General features: G+C 41.5%; 1 pseudogene; it reads right to left on the bottom strand.

Annotated features, from left to right (window-relative positions):
• Positions 1-12867: 12867 nt before the first annotated feature.
• LOC128590558 (protein LSM12-like) lies at positions 12868-18290 on the bottom strand (annotated as a pseudogene).
• Between the last annotated feature and the right edge of the window lie 216 nt (positions 18291-18506).

Genomic DNA, 18506 nt, shown 5'->3' with positions numbered 1-18506 from the left:
TTGGGCTATGTCCCCTCCTCAGATCTTCTCATTCTTATTGCTTAGAATAACTCCCTTGGTCAATTATAACACTCCCCTGAAGACAGTTCTAATTGTTTACTAAAATCCACCCTCCCATTCCTCCAAAGTGATAGAACTGTGGCTAAGCACATAGCTGACCATATCGGCAGCTTCCTTACATTTACATTAAGTGTACCTATCGGACTAACACTTGGGAATGGAATATAATGCTGAAGTAACATGTGGCACCTGCAGGCTGCTTCCTTCAGACAAGGGCAATGCTTCCTCCTGAAGCTTTTTTACGTGTCTGTTACCCCACTTCTGTGATTTCGAGGAAATAATATGCCAAGAAATGGAGGAGAAACAAGATGGAAGAACCTTCAGTCCCTAAATAATTATTTGAGGCTGAGACCCACTGAGCTGGAATGATCACTTCTGACTATTGCTTGAAATAGGAATAAACATCTGCCTCAAGTCACAGCTTTGTTCTACATAATACACCTCTCGCTTCCTTGGTGCCCTCCCACTTGCTAATACTCACATGACAAAACCACAACCCTGGTTAAAACCTACCTTTTCTTCACCTGCATTTGTTCATGGAGCCTTACCAAAGAAAAACCCTTTCTGAATAAAAGGCACAAGTACAACCCAGACTTTAATTTTACAAAAGCAAACTCTGTAACCTAATTTTATGTATCCCTATATTAATATGAAATCTTTAAAAAAAAAGAAAAAAGCCCTTGATGATTAATCACACTTTAGGTTCTCGGCCACTTAAAATACAGTAGACTTTTAGGGCTGCTTGGCAGTAATACCGTATCTTCTTGGTACATTCACGCTCCCACTCTCCTAGAAAAACTATTTTTCCCATTTCTCAAACTAATAACCACACATCTATTTCATTGAGGGAATTTCAGCCATCACTTATCTTCTCATATCCCTATCCTCTCAACTCTATGCCCATGTTTTAGTCCATTTAGTTTTATATTGCCATAATAAAATAACTGAGAATGAGTAATTTATTATAGATTTATTGGCTTGGCGCCTGTGGCTCAAGTGGCTAAGGCACCAGCCACATAATCCTGAGCTGGCGGGTTCAAATCCAGTGCAAGCCAGCCAAACAACAATGACGGCTGCAACCACAAAATAACTGGGCGTTGTGGCAGGTGCCTGTAGTCCCAGCTACTTGGGAGGTGGAGGCAGGAGAATCACTTGAGTCCAGGAGTTAGAGGTTGCTGTGAGCTGTGATGCCATGATACTCTACTCAGGGCAAAAATTTCAGGCTCTGTCTCAAAAAAAAAAAAAGATTTATTTTCTCACTGTTCTAGAGGCTGAAAAGATCAAGGCATCAGCAGGTTGGGTTGTCTAGAGAGAGCTGCTGTCTGCTCCAAGAGGGCACCACATCCTCTGCAGGGAGAAACACTGTGACTTCACATGGTGGAAGGCAGAAAGGCAAGCAAGCTGAATGCTGCCTGAAACTTCTTTTATAAGGGCCATCACCCATTCATAGGAAAGGAGCCCTCATGGCCTAATCACCTCTTAAAGGCCCCCTTTACTAGTATACATGTATAATGATCATCTTTGTTTTGTTTTACTATTGTTGATTTGAAGTTAATTTTATCTGATACAAGAATGGCTACACATGCTTTCTTTTGGTTTCCACTGGCATGGAATATTTTTTCCATCCCTTTATCATGAGTTTGTATGAGTCCTTGTGGGTTAGATGTATTTCTTGGAGACAGCAGATACTTGGGTTGAGTAGTTCTTCATTCACCCAGTCTGTGTCTCTTTAGTGGGGCGTTCAAACCGTTTATATTGATTGGTAGAATTGATATGTGGGATGCTGTTTTGTTAATCCTGTTGAGTAGGACCTTACTGCTTTGTTTTACCTCTTATGCTGTTGTTTTATATGAGCTCTGACCTTTAGTTTTTGGGTGGTTTTACTCTGGTCTATTGTACTGATTCATGTAGAATGCATTTCTGAGTATTTCCTGCACGTCAGGTCTTATCTAGACAAGTTTCCTCAGTTTTTGCTTATCTGGAAAAGTGTTTATTTTTCCTTCATATGTGAAATTTAGTGTTTTAGGATACAAAAGTCTCAGGTAGCAATTTTTCCGTTTAAGAGGACTAACGATGGGGCCCTAATCCCCATGGTTTGTAAGGTCTCCATTGACAAGTCTGCAGTTAGCCTGATGGATTTTCTTTTGTAAGTTACTTGATGTTTCACCTCAGAGCTCACAGGAGTTTCTCCTTGGTGTTGACTTTGGCCAATCTGATAACTATGTGTCTTGGTGATTGCCTCTTTGGAATAAATCTCCCAGGTGTTCATTGAGCTTCTTGTATCTGAATGTCTAAATCTCTAGCAAGACCAGGAAAGTTTTCCTGAGTTATTTCTTCAAGTAGGTTTTCTATTCCTTATGTGTTTTTTTCTTCACCATCAGGAATGCCTATGATTCTTATATTTAGGCATTTTACATAACCCCCTATTTCTTATATGCTTTGTTCATTCCTCTTAATCCTCTGTTTTTTGTTTTTGTTTTTTTAGACATAGTCTCACTCTGTTACCCAGGCAAGAGTGCCATGGTGTCATCATAGCTTACAGTAACTTCAAACTTCTGAGCTCAAGCGATCTTCCTGCTTCAGCCTCTCAAATAGCTGGACCACAGGCACCCACCACAACAACCAGCTAGTTTTTTCTATTTTTAGTAGAAACAGGGTCTTGCTCTTGCTCAGGCTAGTCTCTAACTCCTGAATTCAAGCAATCCTCCCCCCTCAGCCTCCCAGAATACTAGGATTATGAGCATGAGCCACTGCAGTCAGCCTTCTGTTGTTTATTTTTGACTAAGTTAATTCAAAAGAGTTGTCCAGGCCCCTGAGATTCTTTCTTCTGCCTAGTATAGTCTGTTATTAAAACTTTTCACTGTGCTTTGTATTTCCCTAAATGAAATGTTCATTTCCAGAAGTTCTATTAGTTGTTTTGTTTTGTTTTGTTTTGTTTCTTTCATTTCCTGAATTGTCTTTCTGGTTTGAGTTGATTTTCCATTTTTTCTTGGATTTCATTACAATCCATATTTCATTTTCTTGGATTTCCTTACAATCCATATTTGGAATTCTTTATATGTAATTTTAGTATTGTCATTTGGGTTAGTATCCATATTAGAGAACTGGTAATCCCTTTGAGGAGTGTCCTTTCACTCTGATTTTTTGAATTTTCAGAGTTCTTTCACTGATTCCTTCTTATCTGGGGAAGCTGTCACTTCTTAATTTTGGATCCTTAGTGTGGTGATTTTCTTAGTTGCTAGTTGTTTGTAGGCTGCAGCAGTGGTGAGCAATGTGTGGAGGCAAATACTTTGTCTCTTTTTTGGTGAGGGAGGGTGGAGGTCTTTTAAATCTTTTCTCTTTCCCCAGCTCGGTGGTCTTCTTAACAGTGTAAATTATATTGGCACATTCAATTTTAATCTCTGAGACAGCAGCTGGTGCTTGTGGGTAAGAATCAACCATACCCTGTATGATTGAGTCAGTAAATGAAGTGAAGGGCTACACAAATTGACCTCCCCGTTAGTGGATAGCATTTATTAAAAGGAACAAGTTTCAGTTTTGTTTTGGGGACCTGTGACTAGCTCAGCCCTCAGGAGAAACATTGGAATGCCCCAGGTGGTGAGCGGTACCCAGGAACTTCCAGGGGAGTCCTTATTCTACACCACAGGAAAGACAGGTAGGGGAGTGAGGTTGGGTAAGGCTGGGTTGGGTGAATCTGCCCCCAAGTTCCACAAAAGCTAGTACAGAAGCTGTTTTGACACGGGTCAAAGTACCACTCCTAAGTTTCCGGAGAAAGCCACCAGGGAGGAGCTAAAGTGGCCTCACCCAACCAAAAAGTCTGCTGTCGAGGGGAGACCATCTGAGATTCACAATATGGCTGTCAGGAGTGGGCTTTGCTTTTCTCCCCACTGCCTTGCTCCTTGGTTTCCTTCTGGCATCTGCTGCCAGACAGGAGTTCAAATTAGCTAAGCTCCCCTTGATGGCACTGTGGGCTGGGAGCTTCTCTATGCAGGATCCATCCTGGGCTGAGAGGGAGGCCTTCCTGTGAGGGGAGGGCTGCTCCATGACTGCACTGCAGCTGGGACTTCAGTACACCAAAGTGCCATACATTGAGGTATCATCTTTTGAGTCCCAACATGGGAATGTTCTCTTTTCAGTTCTGTGTATTTGGGCTCTCTCACCCCCTGAGATTAGTTCACAATCTCCCCTCTGTGGCCCCAAGCAACATGATCAAGTCCTAGGGTACAGGATCTTTCCTATGGACCTGTCCCCAGGCCCTCAAAGACCAATCCCTGACCATGCCAGGAAGAAGTGTGTTGGTCCCCAGTTGCCTATGTGGTGCTCAAGTACTTTGATGTCTCTCTGCTTCAGGGTGTGCCATGCTCTGATGGAGCATCTGGACAAGCAGCACTAGGAAGTCTGAGCACCCCTTGGTCTGCTGCAGGTCTTTAAGAGAAACAATTGAAGCCCCACTCTCTGTGTAGTGGATGCACTAACAGAGAAGAAGCAGAAGCTCCTGAGAGCCTGGGAGCTTAAGTGTCCCTCTCAGCAGCCACAGGTGGTGGAGGAGAAGGAGAGGGAAAGAGCCTGAATGGAGAGCTGGCACTCTGGTTGACTCTCTCCAGAAGGAAGCTCACCAAGAATGTCCAGATTCTGGGGTCACGCAGATTCCCCAGGACCCACTGGGCCCCTGTGGCTCCTAAATTCTGGGCTATAGTTGGGGCATGTTTGCATGGGAATGAACAAGACAAAAACTAGAGGCTGAAGCCCCAGGGGGAAGACAAGTGCATGGTGAGTGGAGAAGCAATATGGTGCCTGCCATCTTTACTTAGGCCTATGGTGACTGGAAGTGCCCCAAGTTGGGGATGGCAGCCTGGCAATTTATCCTCAAGAAGCTTCAAGTTCATGATGGCTGTAGTTTTGGGACTTGTGAAAAAAGAAAGCCTCTCCAGCAGGTTGGGAGCCTGCTGATACCGGGGATGTGAGAGAGGGAGAAATAAACTGCTCCACCTGCCCTTTTCTCTGAACTCCAAGCCTCCAGAAGGTTGACTTCTACCAGTATCTTGTTCCTCTTGTTCTGTTCTGCAACTTCTTCCCATAGAATGTCTTGTAGCTTCTGGAACTTTTTTCTCAGACTTACACCCAATTTTTTGAAATTTTTCTTTCTTTCTAAGAAAGAAAGTTAGTGTTGCTGGTCGCCATCTTTCTTTGTCTCCCAGGATTCTTTCCTTTTTTCTTTTTCTTTCTTTCTTTCTTTCTTTTTTTTTTTTGAGACAGACTTTCACTTTGTCACTCTGGATAGAGTGCCCAGGTGTCATAGCTCACGGCAACCTCAAACTCTTGGGTTCAAGTGATTCCCTTGCCTCAGCCTCCCAAGTAGCTGGACCTACAGATGCCTGTTAAAACACCTGGCTATTTTTAGAGACAGGGTCTTGCTCTTGCTCAGGCTGCTCTCAAATTTCCCAGCTCATGCAATCCACTCACCTTGGCCTCCCAGAGTGCCAAGATTATAGGCATGAGTCAGCGCACCCAGCCTCCAGGATTCTTTCTTGGATAATGACTTTTATTTTTATTTTTATTTTTTTGTTTGAGACAGAGTCTCACTATGTCTCCCTCTGTAGAGTGCTGTTGGATCACAGCTCACAGCAACCTTCAACTCTTGGGCTTAAGCGATTCTCTTGCCTCACCCTCCCAAGTAGGTGGGACTACAGGCACCCGCCACAATGCCCAGCTATTTTTTTGTTTCAGTTGTCACTGATGTTTAGCTGGCCCGGGCTGGGTTTGAACCCACCACCCTGGGTGCATGCGGTCAGTGCCGTAACCACTGTACTACAGTCACTGCCAGATAATGACTTTTAATAATGTCAGTCACAGGCTGGGTATGATGGCTCACGCCTGTAATCCTAGCACTTTGGGAGGCTGAGGTGGGTAGAATTGGAGACCAGCCTGAACAAAAGTGACACCCTGTCTCTAAAAATAGAAAATTTAAAAAATAAAAATAATAAAATAATAAAAATAGAAAATCTACGCTTGGCATCCATAGCACAGTGGTTACAGCACTCACTACATACACCCAGGCTGGTGGGTTTGAACCTGGCCTGGGCCAGCTAAACAACACTGACAACTGCAACAAAAAAATAGCCGGGCATTGCCTGTAGTCCCAGCTACTTGGGAGGCTGAAACAAGTGAAATACTTAAGCCCAAGAGTTTGAGGTTGCTGTGAGCCATGGCACTCTACCAAAGGCAACATAGTAAGACTCTTGTCTCAAAAAATAAATAAATAAATAAATAAAAATAGAAAATCTAGCTGAGTGTCATGACAGGTGCTGTGGTCTTAGCTACTTGGAAGGCTCAGACAAGAGGATCTCTTGAGCTCAAGAGTTTAAGGTTGTTGTGAACTATGATGCCATGGCACTCAACCCCAGGGCAACTGAGGAAGTCTTTGTCTCAAAAAAATAAAAATAAATAAAAAATAAATAATGTCAGTCACAGCAGCAATATCATAGTTAACAAATTTAAATATACAGCTATGTTTTACATTTCCTAGATTTCTTCAGAAACTTTTTATAGTAGATTTGCTCAAATCAGCCTCTAAACACATTGTATTTAGCTGGTGTGTCTTTTAAGTCTTTTGTATCCCCAACAATTTCCCTCTGTCCTTTTTTTCATACTGTTTATATGTTTTTAATGAAATAGGTCATTTTCCTTGTAGACGTTCCTACATTCTGGATCTGGCTACTTGTATCCTCATGGTTTTGTTTAACATCTTTCCCTCTCTATCATATTTCCTGTAAATTGTAGTTATATTTAGAAGTCCGATTCCCATGTTGGGACTCAGAAGATGATACCTCAACGTATGGCACTTTGGTGTGCTGAATATTTTGAACTAAGGGAGATTGGAAGGCCTCAGAAGTGAAGTCTATTTGACCTTCTAGGAGGACCCTCCTCTCTCTGCCCCCTTGTCTCTCCCAAAACAAACCACAGGGACCAGAATTCTCTTCTCCAAGGGGGTCATAGAAACTAGAACTCTCCCTCAAAGTAAGCTATGAAATGTAGAGAAATTACTCTCCCTTTTCCCCATTAGGGATCCTGCTCTATACCCGAGAGGAAGGAAGGCTACACAGAGAGACCAAGAAGAATCCAAACAGACAGGCCTTGCTGGGTTTCCCCCTTCCGTCTGTTACTATTAGATCATACACTTTTTTTCCTACGTGGCTGTCCATTCTTCGTCAAACCTATGCATAGCTTTCCTGGATCTTTAGTTCTTCATTTCTGAAGACTCTTGGGCCATGTAAAACTTAGATTAAATGAATCTGTTATCTTTTTCTCTTATTAACCTGTGTCTTTTGTTTTAGGAACATCTTTTAGCATGGAAAAGAAAAGTATCACGCCTTTCTGCTCCTGCAACCACCACTGCTGCTCTACAGCTGTGTGGGTTGTCAAGTTTGTTAATGACGTCGCTGAATCTAATAGCCTATTGATTCTCAGCCTTCATTTTCCTCCATTCGAGATCTTCCTTGGTGGATTTCCTCGTGTGGCTTATAGGACACCACATTTTCGTTGTTTCACTTCTACTTCATTTGTTTCTCCTCCTCAGTGTCTTTGCTGGCTCCTCTTCACGTTGCTCCTCTGAACAGTGGAACACTCTAGGACTAGTTCTTTTTCTCTTCTATCTGTATTCTATCTCTTTCTATGGTGGCCTCATCTAGTTCTCAGGTAATTACCATTTATAGATGATGATCTCCTAATGTGTAGGTTCAGACTAGATCTATCCCAAGAAATCAGAATTCATAGCCAAACTTACAAAAAAAATTTTTTTTAGAGACAGGAGTCTTATTGTATTGTCCAGGCTGTAATGCAGTGACACAGTCATAGCTCACTGCAGCCTCAAGCTCCAGGGCTCAAGTGGTCCTCCCACCTCAGGCTCCAGAGTAGTGGGGACTACAGGAGCAAGCCACTGCACCCAGCCCCAACCTGCTTATTTCATACTTCCGTTTGAATGTCCACGAGGCATCTCAAATTAATCTTGTCCACAAAGTCTTCTCCTCTCATAGTTTTCATTTTAGTTGATGGTAACTCTGTCTTGTTTTCAAGCCAAAAATCTCAGAATCATTCTAGACTATTTCTTTATTTCTATCCATATCCAATCTGTGAGCAAATCCAGGTGACTTCAAAATACACCCCCAGTTTGGTCAGTTATCATCACCTCTATGGTTGCATCTTGATTCAACCCACTGCCATCTCTTGCCTCATACCGTAGCCTCCCAGTTGCTCTCTGCCCCACCCCTTTGTTATCACAGCAGTAGAGTGGTCTTTTAAAATGTAGGCCATGGGCGGTGCCTGTGGCTCAAAGGGGTAGGGCTCCGGCCCCATATGCCAGAGGAGGTGGGTTCAAGCCTGGCCCCGGCCAAAAACTGCAAAAAAAAAAAGTAGGCCATATCCCTGATTAAAATGCCCCAGTGAGTTTTCATCTCATTAGAGTAAAAGCCAAAGTCCTTCAAATGACTTATTAGACTCTACAGGTTCTGCCCCACCCATACCACTCTGACACGTCTCACCACCCATTCTCCCTCCAAACTTCCTCTACTCCAGCCATGCTGCCCTTCTTGTCTATAGCACCTGCCTCACATTATCCTCTACTCAGGCCTGAGTATTGGGTGTTCTGCCTGGCTGTTCTTCCCTGGATATCACTTCCTCATGAACTTCAGGTTTCATCCATCCTGACTACTCTCTCTAAATCTGCATTCCTCTACAAGGGGCAGAATTCCTCTACAAGAATTGAGAGGTCAAGGGGCATTTGTGTTTGTGTATTTGTTTTTGATATTGCCAAATTGTTTTCACCTATAACACAGAGGCATGTAACCTTCCCCCAAAACCTGGCCAGTTGAGACTATTAACTTTTTGAATAGTTTGACAATTACAATGTAATTTTAATTTGTGTTTCTTCTGAGGAAATCTGAGAACCATTGGTATTTTCATTTCTGAAAACTGTAAGCTCATCTCTGGTCCATTTTTCTTTAGAGTCTTGGTATTTCTCTTACTTATTTGTAGAAGCTCTTTGTGTGCATTAGGGAAATGAGCTTTTGGTCTATAATGTGAATTGGAATAAAATTTTTCCATTTTGTCACTTGTGTTTGATTTTTTTCATGGTGGGTTTTCCTATGCAGCATTTTTTAAAATTGAAAGTCTAGGGTAGCACCTGTGGCTCAGTGAGTAGGACGCCAGCCCCATATACTGGGGTGGTTGGTTCGAACCTGGCCCTGGCCAAACTGGAACAAAAAGATACTGGGCATTGTGGCAGACACCCATAGTCCCAGCTACTCAGGAGCTGAGGCAAAAGAATCGGCTAAGCCCAAGAGCTGGAGTTTGCTGTGAGCTGTGACGCCACAGCACTCTACCAAGGGCAACAAAGTGAGACTCTGTCTCCAAAATAACAATAATAATAAATAGATAAAATAAAATTGGAAGTATAATTTGTTAATGTTTTCTTCTATGGGTTCTATGAGTATTGTGTTATAGTTTGAAAGGCTTCTCCCACCTGAGGTGCTTCATGCCTGTGATCCTAGCACACTGGGAGACAGAGTTGAGAGGATTGCTTGAGCTCAGGAGTTCAAGACCAGCTTGAGCAACAGTGAGACCCCCATCTCTACCAAAAAATAGAAAAAAATTAGCTGGGTATTGTGACGGGCACCTGTAATCCCAGCTACTTGGGAGGCTGAAGCAGGAGGATTACTGGAACCCAGGAATTTGAGGTTGCTGTGAGCTAGGCTGATGCCACAGCACTCTAACTTGGGTCCTAGAGTGAGACTTTTATCTCAAAAAGAAAAAGAATCAGAATTATATCTTTTTGTCTATCTGGAATTCATTTTGGTACAAAATATGAGGCATATCTCTGACTTTATGTTATCCCCAACACCATCTATTGTATACTCCATGTTTTCTCCATTGATGTGAAATGCCATCTACGAGATTCTTAGGCAAGAACTTAGTAGTTATGAGCTGAAGTGGAGTTAACAGTGTTTTCTCTTGTGAAACCTGTCCATGCAGAAACCTTGAGCATGCCACCGAGAGCTGCAAACAAGTCAAACCTGTAAAGCGCTGAAAGCCCACACCCAGTAAATGGAAGTATAATGTCTCCAAATTGTAGTTTGAGATGTTGCGAGCACATGATTCTTATATAATTAATTCCTCCCCCCACACACATTCTCTCAAATAATGTCAAAGGGTGACAGGGGAATAGTCACATGATTTTCAGTTGTTTTGCAGACTGACTCCATCTGCATTTGATGAAGACCGGATATTTGCAAATCACTGTGAGCTATGGATAAGAGAAGTGCTGTTGTAATCCTTTATGTTATCTTTAAGATTTAAAGGCATGTTATTTTGATTTCAGCATTCTTGGCTTAATGAAGTTTACTTTAAATTAGTACAGATTAATCCATCCATGCTCAACTAGCTGCAAAACTGAGCCACAGGGTGTGGGTTGTGAGATCTGAAGCATTGGGAGATGGGATACAATTTTCAGAACTGGTGATATCATATGGGATCGTTAGAGGTGGTTCACCTGGCATCTATCTCCTAGGATGCTTTTTAAACTGGGACATTAAACAATGTTCAGTGATAATTATATCAGTAATGATGACACTAAGAACTGGCAAAATCCTGCTGAACTCTTTGAAATAAGTTCTGAATCATCAAAAATAATTATGAGCAATACAATTTAACTTTTAAGGTTTTTTGGCTATGTTCCTTAATGGGAATACTTAGTGGTTTGGGGTTTTGTTTAATACTCAAACAGGGCTTGGCACCTGTAGCACAGTGGTTATAGTGCCAGCCACGTGCAGGAGGCTGGTACTGGTGAGTTTGAGCCCAGCCTAGGTCAGCTAAACAACAAATGATAAATAACTGCAACAACAAAAAATTAGCCAGGCGTTGTGGTAGGCGCCTGTAGTCCCAGCTGCCTGGGAGGCTGAGGCAAGAGAATCGCTTGAGCCCAGGAGTCTGAGGCTCCCGTGATGCCATGGCACTCTACCAAGGGTGACATAGCGAGACTCAGTCTCAAAAAAAAAAAAAAAAAGGACTCAGGATGAATATAGTGTTTTGTATTTTTTTTAATTCCAGATTGATATGAAGGTAAAATTATTAGGTTACATTGTTTGTGTTGTAGATAGAGTCCAAGTTGTAGTTGTGCACCTTACCCAGCAGGTGTACCACATACCCTTCCACATGCCCATTAGGTGCGCACACACCTGTCCCCCTCCCTCCTTGCCCCTCCCCCCACTTGAGTTTAATTGTGTTTTTCTCTCCCGTGTGAGTGTAGTAGTTTACCTATTGGTTTCGTGTCAGTATTGAGTACATTGGATTCCTGCTTTTCCGTTCTGGTGATACTTTTTTTTTGATGGTTAAAAAAGTTTGGGTTTTATTGTTTTTGCTAAACAATACAAAAAAAAATTCATTTTGCAGGCAGTGCTTGAATTATTTAATTTTGATCCATTTATTTAATTTTTTAAAAAAAAGGAAGGGGGAGAGATCATGGCCAAAGAAATAGTTAACCCCCACTCCACCCCCAAAGCTGTAGCCAGTCACATGAGCATCACCCATATCCCACTGGGTGCCTGATAATCAGATGGTGGCGTACTCTGCCCCACAAGACCTCCTGAGGGCACAGGGGCAATGGATGCCAGTTTTAGCTCTCAGCTGGTTAGTAGAACCAGACAAAGTGGTGGGCTAAAGTCCAGAAATTCTTCTAGGTTTTCTGCCCAATGGCTAAGCAAATACAAACTGTCATAGGCTTGTAAAAATTAAAGGGAGGTGGAAGTGGGGCATAAGAGCAGGAAGACGGCCGAAGAGAAACTGTAGGTTGGCCAAGCTTCTTCCTGGGCTAGTAGCTCTAGATACAGATTCAAAGAGACGTCTGGATAGATGGACTCCAGGTTTCCTATAAAAGAAAATCATCCCTCAAGGAGGAAAAGCTGAGATGTGCTATGCAAAACAAGCTCTTCCTGCAGAGGCACAGGAGGAAGGGCAGCTGACTCTCCCATGTGGAGAGAATGGTAAGGAGATTCCTTCTAGTACCATGTAGTAAGACAAAAGGCAGAGGGCGAATCCTGAGGTTTGGGCCAAAAGTGAGACTGATGCACACAACGACTAAAAGCCATCAGGAACCCTCAAAGCCAAATCCCATCTGCATACACTGGCTTTACAAAGTGCTGCAGGAGATTCTTGCTGTGAACGGAGTTAAGCTAGTTGCCTGGCTATGGGTGGTGGGAAGGACAATACATTTATATTTTCAGAGGGATGAGGTGGGAAGAGCGGCCATGATCTAGTAAAAAGAGACCTGCAAGAAGCAGAAAATATTTAGAAAACATTTTAATATATTTTCATGTATATATTTAAAATTAAGAAAAATAAAACTAATTCAATCCATGCCCTGTGCAAAAAAGAGAGAGAGAGAGACAAAGGGAAGGGAAGAGGAAGGGGAAGGGAAGGGAAGATTAAAGTGAAACCTCTGTCTGCTGCTCTGGTTTCAACTTAATCACAGTCAGCTTGTTACTTTTAGAAGAAAAGATGTAAACGTTTCTTTCAATCACTCAGAAGGCAAGTGTTGCCATTTATAAAAACAGAATGGCAGGAACAGACTAGGAAAGGAAAGTCCGAAGTAAAAGGGCAGAGTGGGGAAAAAATTTTTCAAAAATAAAATTAACAAGGTGACTGCTCCAGAAGGGGGTTGTGAAAAGGCCATGGTGGACCGAGGTCTGTTAGTCAAGTAATGATTCAACTTTTAAATTATTCTCTTGTCTTTTTTGTTGGGTGTTTTGTTTGTTCAAGTCTAAGATTTGGAAATGCTGACCCTAAGAGCCAACAGGACATATAGGATCCCTTCCCTCCCCTGGCCTGCCTCCGCTGAAGCCACCACCACCGCATGCGTGGCTGGATGCTGGAAGAGTCCTCCACATATGCGGACTCAGGGTAACGGGATAGCCTCCTTCTGTGGTTGCTGGGCTTGGGAACGTTGCAGTATCTTTTGGCTTTCCACGTCTCTAAACTGTTTTTCAACTATTTGGCGTACATGGCTCAGTGCACTCCCCTCTTTGCCTTTTCAGTTTTCCACTTGATATGGGGGTGTAATAACAACTTCTTCCATGACTACAGATGTTTTTTTTCTTGCCATTTACAGTCTTTAATGGTCTTGTGAATGGTCTGGAAGAGCTGCTGGCCCTCTAGGGGGACACCAGCACTGATTGCATCTGCCTGGCTCAGATTCTCCCCTTTCTCCGTCCTGCTTTGCTGGCAAGCTTATTAACATTGAGCGAAGCTAGGGCAGGAGGGGTTTCTGTGCGGTCATAAATTATTTCCACTTCTGAAACATACTGTAAGTTTATAAGCGGGATGTCTGCATGATTGGGCTTTCTACTGGAAGAGGGACATTTTAAAGCCAGCATTTTGACCTGGTGGTTGAAGGCTACCACCTCGCCCTGCAGCTGCAGCTCCCAGCAGGTCTGGCCGACACCTGGCTCCCAACGCTGAAGTACTCACCTGGAGGAGCCTCATCTTGGGAGAGCAGCCCATGATACTTTATTAAGGAGAATGTTCTCCAACTCCATCCAGGTTAGTATAAAAGATGTCAAGTCTCCATCTTTTGTTAGGGCTGTAAGTATTCCATGGTATACAGATACTATGGTTTATTAATCCATTTATGTGTTGATTCTACATGTTGGCGATTGTGAATTGAGCTGCTATAAACATTCTAGTGCAAATGTCCCTATGGTAAAATGATTTTTTTTTTTTCTTCTGGGTAGATAGCTAGTAATGGGAAGCAGGATCAAATGGAAGGTCTACTTTCAGTTCTTGGAGGATGCTCCAAACTTCTTTCCAAAGAGGCTGTATTAGTTTGCAATCCCACCATCAGGGAAAAAGTGTTCCCTTTTCTCCACACCCTAGCCAGCATCTGCAATAGCCAGCATCACTTTGTGATGTGGGCTATTCTCATTGGATCAGGTGATTTCTCAAAGTGGTTTTTATTTGCATTTCTCTGATAATTAGGGATGATGAGCATTTTTTCATGTTTTTTTTTTTTTTTTTTTTTTTTGCCATTTGTCTTCAGGTTCTGTAAATATCTCTTGCCCAGTGATAAATGGGATGAGTATAGAATTGATTCTTCTATTTTTTCTCTGAATGACTCTGAAAAAATTAACTAACCTCTGTATGCCTTAAACCATAGTGTTTTAGATTTTATATACTTTTGCATTTTAGAATTTACACATACATACAGGAGAATCTCCATGAATTGACCACCCAAGACACTAACAAACTGGTCAACTTACAGAGGTGATTTAGTATAAGTAACTAGGCCTGCTGTACTGATACAGATACGTGGTGTAATCTCCAGTCTATGAAAATTAGGTCAACTGAAGCAGGTGATCAATGCAGGGAGGTGGTCAACTATGGAGGTTCTATTATAATTAGATATATGGAAGACGGACCCAAGTCTAAACACAAAATTTATGTTTTGCATGCACCATATATATATATAGCCTGAAGGTAATTTTTTTTAATTGTTGGGGATTCATTGAAGGTATAAGAAACCAGGTTACACTGATTGCATTTGTTAGGTAAAGTCCCCCTTACAATTGTGTCTTGCCCCCAAGAGGTGTGTCACACACCAAGACCCCACCCCCATCCCTCCTTCCCTCTCTCTGTTCTTGCTTTCCTCCACCCCCTCCCTCCTCCTCTCTCCCTCTGCTCTCCCCTTCCCTCACGCCCCACCGTCATTAATTGTCCTCATATCAAAGTCAAATACATAGGATTCATGCTTCTCCATTCTTGTGATGCTTTACTAAGAATAGTGTGTTCCACTTTCATCCAGGTGAATACAAAGGATGTAAAGTCTCCATATTTTTCAATGGCTCAATAGTATTCCATGTTGTACATATCCCACAGCTTGTTAATCCATTCCTGGGTTGGTGGGCATTTAGGCTGTTTCCACATTTTGGTGACTGTACAATGAGCTGTAACAAACAGTTTAGTACAAGTGTCCTATGGTAAAAGGACTTTTTTCCTTCTGGGTAGATGCCCAGTAATGGATTGTAGGATCAGATGGGAGGGCTAGCTTGAGTTCTTTGAGGATTCTCCATACTTCCTTCCAAAAAGGTTGTACTAGTTTGCAGTCCCACCAGCAGTGTAAAAGTATTCCCTTCTCTCCACATCCATGCCACTATCTGCAGTTTTGAGATTTTGTGATGTGGGCCATTCTCGCTGGGGTTAGATGGTATCTCAGGGTGGTTCTGATTTGCATTTCTCCAATAATTAGGGATGATGAACATTTTTTTCATACGTTAGCCATTCGTCTGTCCTCTTTAGAGAAGGTTCTAGTCATGTCTCTTGCCCATTGATATATGGGATTGTTGGCTTTTTTCATGTGGATTAATTTGAGTTCTCTGTAGATCCTAGTTATCAAGTGTTTGTCTGATTCAAAATATACAAAAAACCTTTCCCATTGTGTAGGTTGTCTATTTGCTTTGGTTGTTGTCTCCTTAGCTGTACAGAAGCTTTTCAGTTTAAGTCCCATTTGTTTATTTTTTTTGTTGTTGCAATTGCCACGAAAGTCTTCATAAAGTCTTTCCCCAGGCTGATATCTTCCAGTGTTTTTCCTATGCTTTCTTTGGGAACTTTTATCATTTCATGCCTTAAATTTAAGTCCTTTATCCATCTTGAATCAATTTTTGTGAGTGGAGAAAGGTGCAGGTCCAGTTTCAGTCTTTTACATGTGGATGTCCAGTTCTCCCAGAACCATTTATTAAATAGGGATTCTTTTCCCCAGTGTATGTTCTTGTTTGGTTTATTGAAGATTAGATGGTTGTAAGATGCTGGTTTCATTTCCTGGTTTTCTATTTGATTCCAAATGTCTATGTCTCTAATTTTGTGCCAGTACCATGCTGTCTTGACCACTATGGCCTTGTAGTTCAGCCTAAAATCTGATATGGTGATGCCCCAGCTTTGTTTTTATTACTAAGAACTACCTTAGCTATACGGGTTTTTTTCTGGTTCCATACAAAATGAAGAATCATTTTTTCCAAGTGTTGAAAGTACGATGTTGGTATTTTAATAGGGATGGCATTGAATCAGTAGATTGCTTTGGGAAGTATAGACATTTTGACAATGTTGATTCTTCCCAGCCATGAGCATGGTATGTTCTTCTATTTGTTAATATCCTCTGCTATTTCCTTTCTTAGGATTTCATAATTTTCTTTATAGAGGTCCTTCACCTCCTTTGTTAGGTGTATTCCTAGGTATTTCACTTTCTTTGAAACTATGGTGAAGGGAGTTGTGTCCTTAATTAGCTTCTCATCTTCACTGTTATTGGCATATACAAAGGCTACTGACTTGTGGACATTGATTTTGTATCCTGAGACATTACTGTATTTTTTGATGACTTCCAGGAATCTTGTGGTTGAGTCTTTGGGGTTCTCTAAGTATAAGATCATGTCGTCAGCAAAGAGGGAGAGTTTGACCTCCTCTGCTCCCATTTGGATTCCCTTTATTTCCTTGTCTTGCCTATTTGTATTGGCAAGAACTTCCAGCACTATGTTGAATAGTAAAGGTGACAGAGGACAACCTTGTCTGGACAACCTTCCAGTTCTAAGAGGAAAAGTTTTCAGTTTTACTCCATTCAGTAAAATATTAGCTGTGGGTTTGTCATAGATAGCTTCAATAAGTTTTAGAAATGTGCCATGTATGCCTATACTCTTCAGTGTTCTAATTAGAAAAGGATGCTGGATTTTATCAAATGCTTTTTCTGCATCTATAGAGAGGATCATATACTCTTTTTTTGCTTCTGTTGGTACAGTGAATAACGTTTATGGACTTGCGTATGTTAAACCAGCCTTGCATCCCTGGATGAAACCTACTTGATCATGATGTATGACTTTTTTGATGATAAGCTGTAATCTATTGGCTAGGTTGAGAATTTTTGCATCTATATTCATGAGTGAGATTGGCCTGAAGTTCTCCTTTTTAGTTGTGTTTTTTCCAGGGTGATGTTTGCTTTGTAGAATGTGTTGGGGAAGATTTCTTCCTCCTCAATTTTTTGGAATAATTTTTGCAGTATGGGAATAAGCTCTTCTTTGAAGTTTTGATAGAATTCTGGTGTGAAGCCATCTGGACAAGGGCATTTTTTTGTTGGGAGATTTTTTTTTTATTGTTTCTTTGATCTTAGTGCTTGAAATTGGTCTGTTCAGGAGCTGTATTTCTTCCTGGCTAAGTCTAGGGAGAGGGTGTGATTACAAATATTGATCCATTTCAGCCTGAAGGTAATTTTATACATTATTTTATTTTATTTTGTTTTTGTTTTTGCTTGCATATATTTAATTACTAGTGAAGCTAAAGTTCATATGTGGATTTATTGTAGTCACTCAAAATTCCCTTGTCAAGTGCTTGTTCTTGTCTTTTTTATAAATTTCGGACTAATATGAGAGTGCCGATGATTAGGTTACATAGTTTGCATTTGTTAGGTAAAGTCCAAGTTGTAGTTTTGCCCCTCACCCAGGAGATGTGCCATATACCTTTACATTGTACCTGTTAGGTGAGAGCACACCAGTCCCCTTCTCTCCTCCCCTCATTCTCCCTTTCCTCTTCCTCCTCCCCCCCCCCTTGAATTTGTTTCTCTCATGTGGACATGTAGTTTTTTATCTATTGGTTTCATGTTAGTATTGAGTACATTGGATACTTGCTTTTCCATTCTTCTGATACTTTACTAAGGAGAATGTTCTTAGATGTTCTTTACATCTTTACATAAAAGATGTTTTTTACGGCTGAATAATATTCCATTGTATACATATACAACATAATTTTATATAATATTTTAAATAATTTTGCCCACAAAACAGTGTTTTGGCAGTACACAACCTGTCCTGTGAAGTCAGGTGTGTAATTTTCCACTTGGGTCTGAATTTGAAACATTTCAGATTTCAGAGTTTTGGATTACCATGTCCGGTGCTATACCTTGGATGTTTTTCCCCTTCAAACCTCATGTTAAAATTTGATCCCCAGTGTAGTAGATAGGGCCTACTGGATTAATCCCTTCCCTGGGAAGGATAGGGCAAGTGGGTTCTCATTCTCTTAGTTCCCCTGGGAGCTAGTTGTTAAACAGAGCCTGGCACCTGACACAAGTGTCTCTCATTTCCTCTCTTTCTACATGTTCTCTGCACACACTTGTTCCCTTTCACCTCCTCCTGTGAATGGAACCAGCCCATGGCCCTCAATAAATGGAAATGCCCAGTGGGGAACTTTTTCAGATATCGGAATCATGAGGCAAATAAATCTTTATTCTTTATAAATTATCTAACCTCAGATATTCTTTATGCCATATTAAGCAGACTAAGACACTCAACCTGTACCATGCCTTAAGAAAGAATGAGGAAATATTTATGTTATAATATGGGATATTGCCAAGAGGTAGTGGTGATTAG

The sequence above is a fragment of the Nycticebus coucang genome, chromosome 1 (genome assembly GCF_027406575.1).
Source record: "Nycticebus coucang isolate mNycCou1 chromosome 1, mNycCou1.pri, whole genome shotgun sequence".
Classification (NCBI taxonomy): domain Eukaryota; kingdom Metazoa; phylum Chordata; class Mammalia; order Primates; family Lorisidae; genus Nycticebus; species Nycticebus coucang.
Note: the sequence above shows the minus strand (reverse complement) of the source record. Positions and strands in the feature narration are given on the sequence as shown.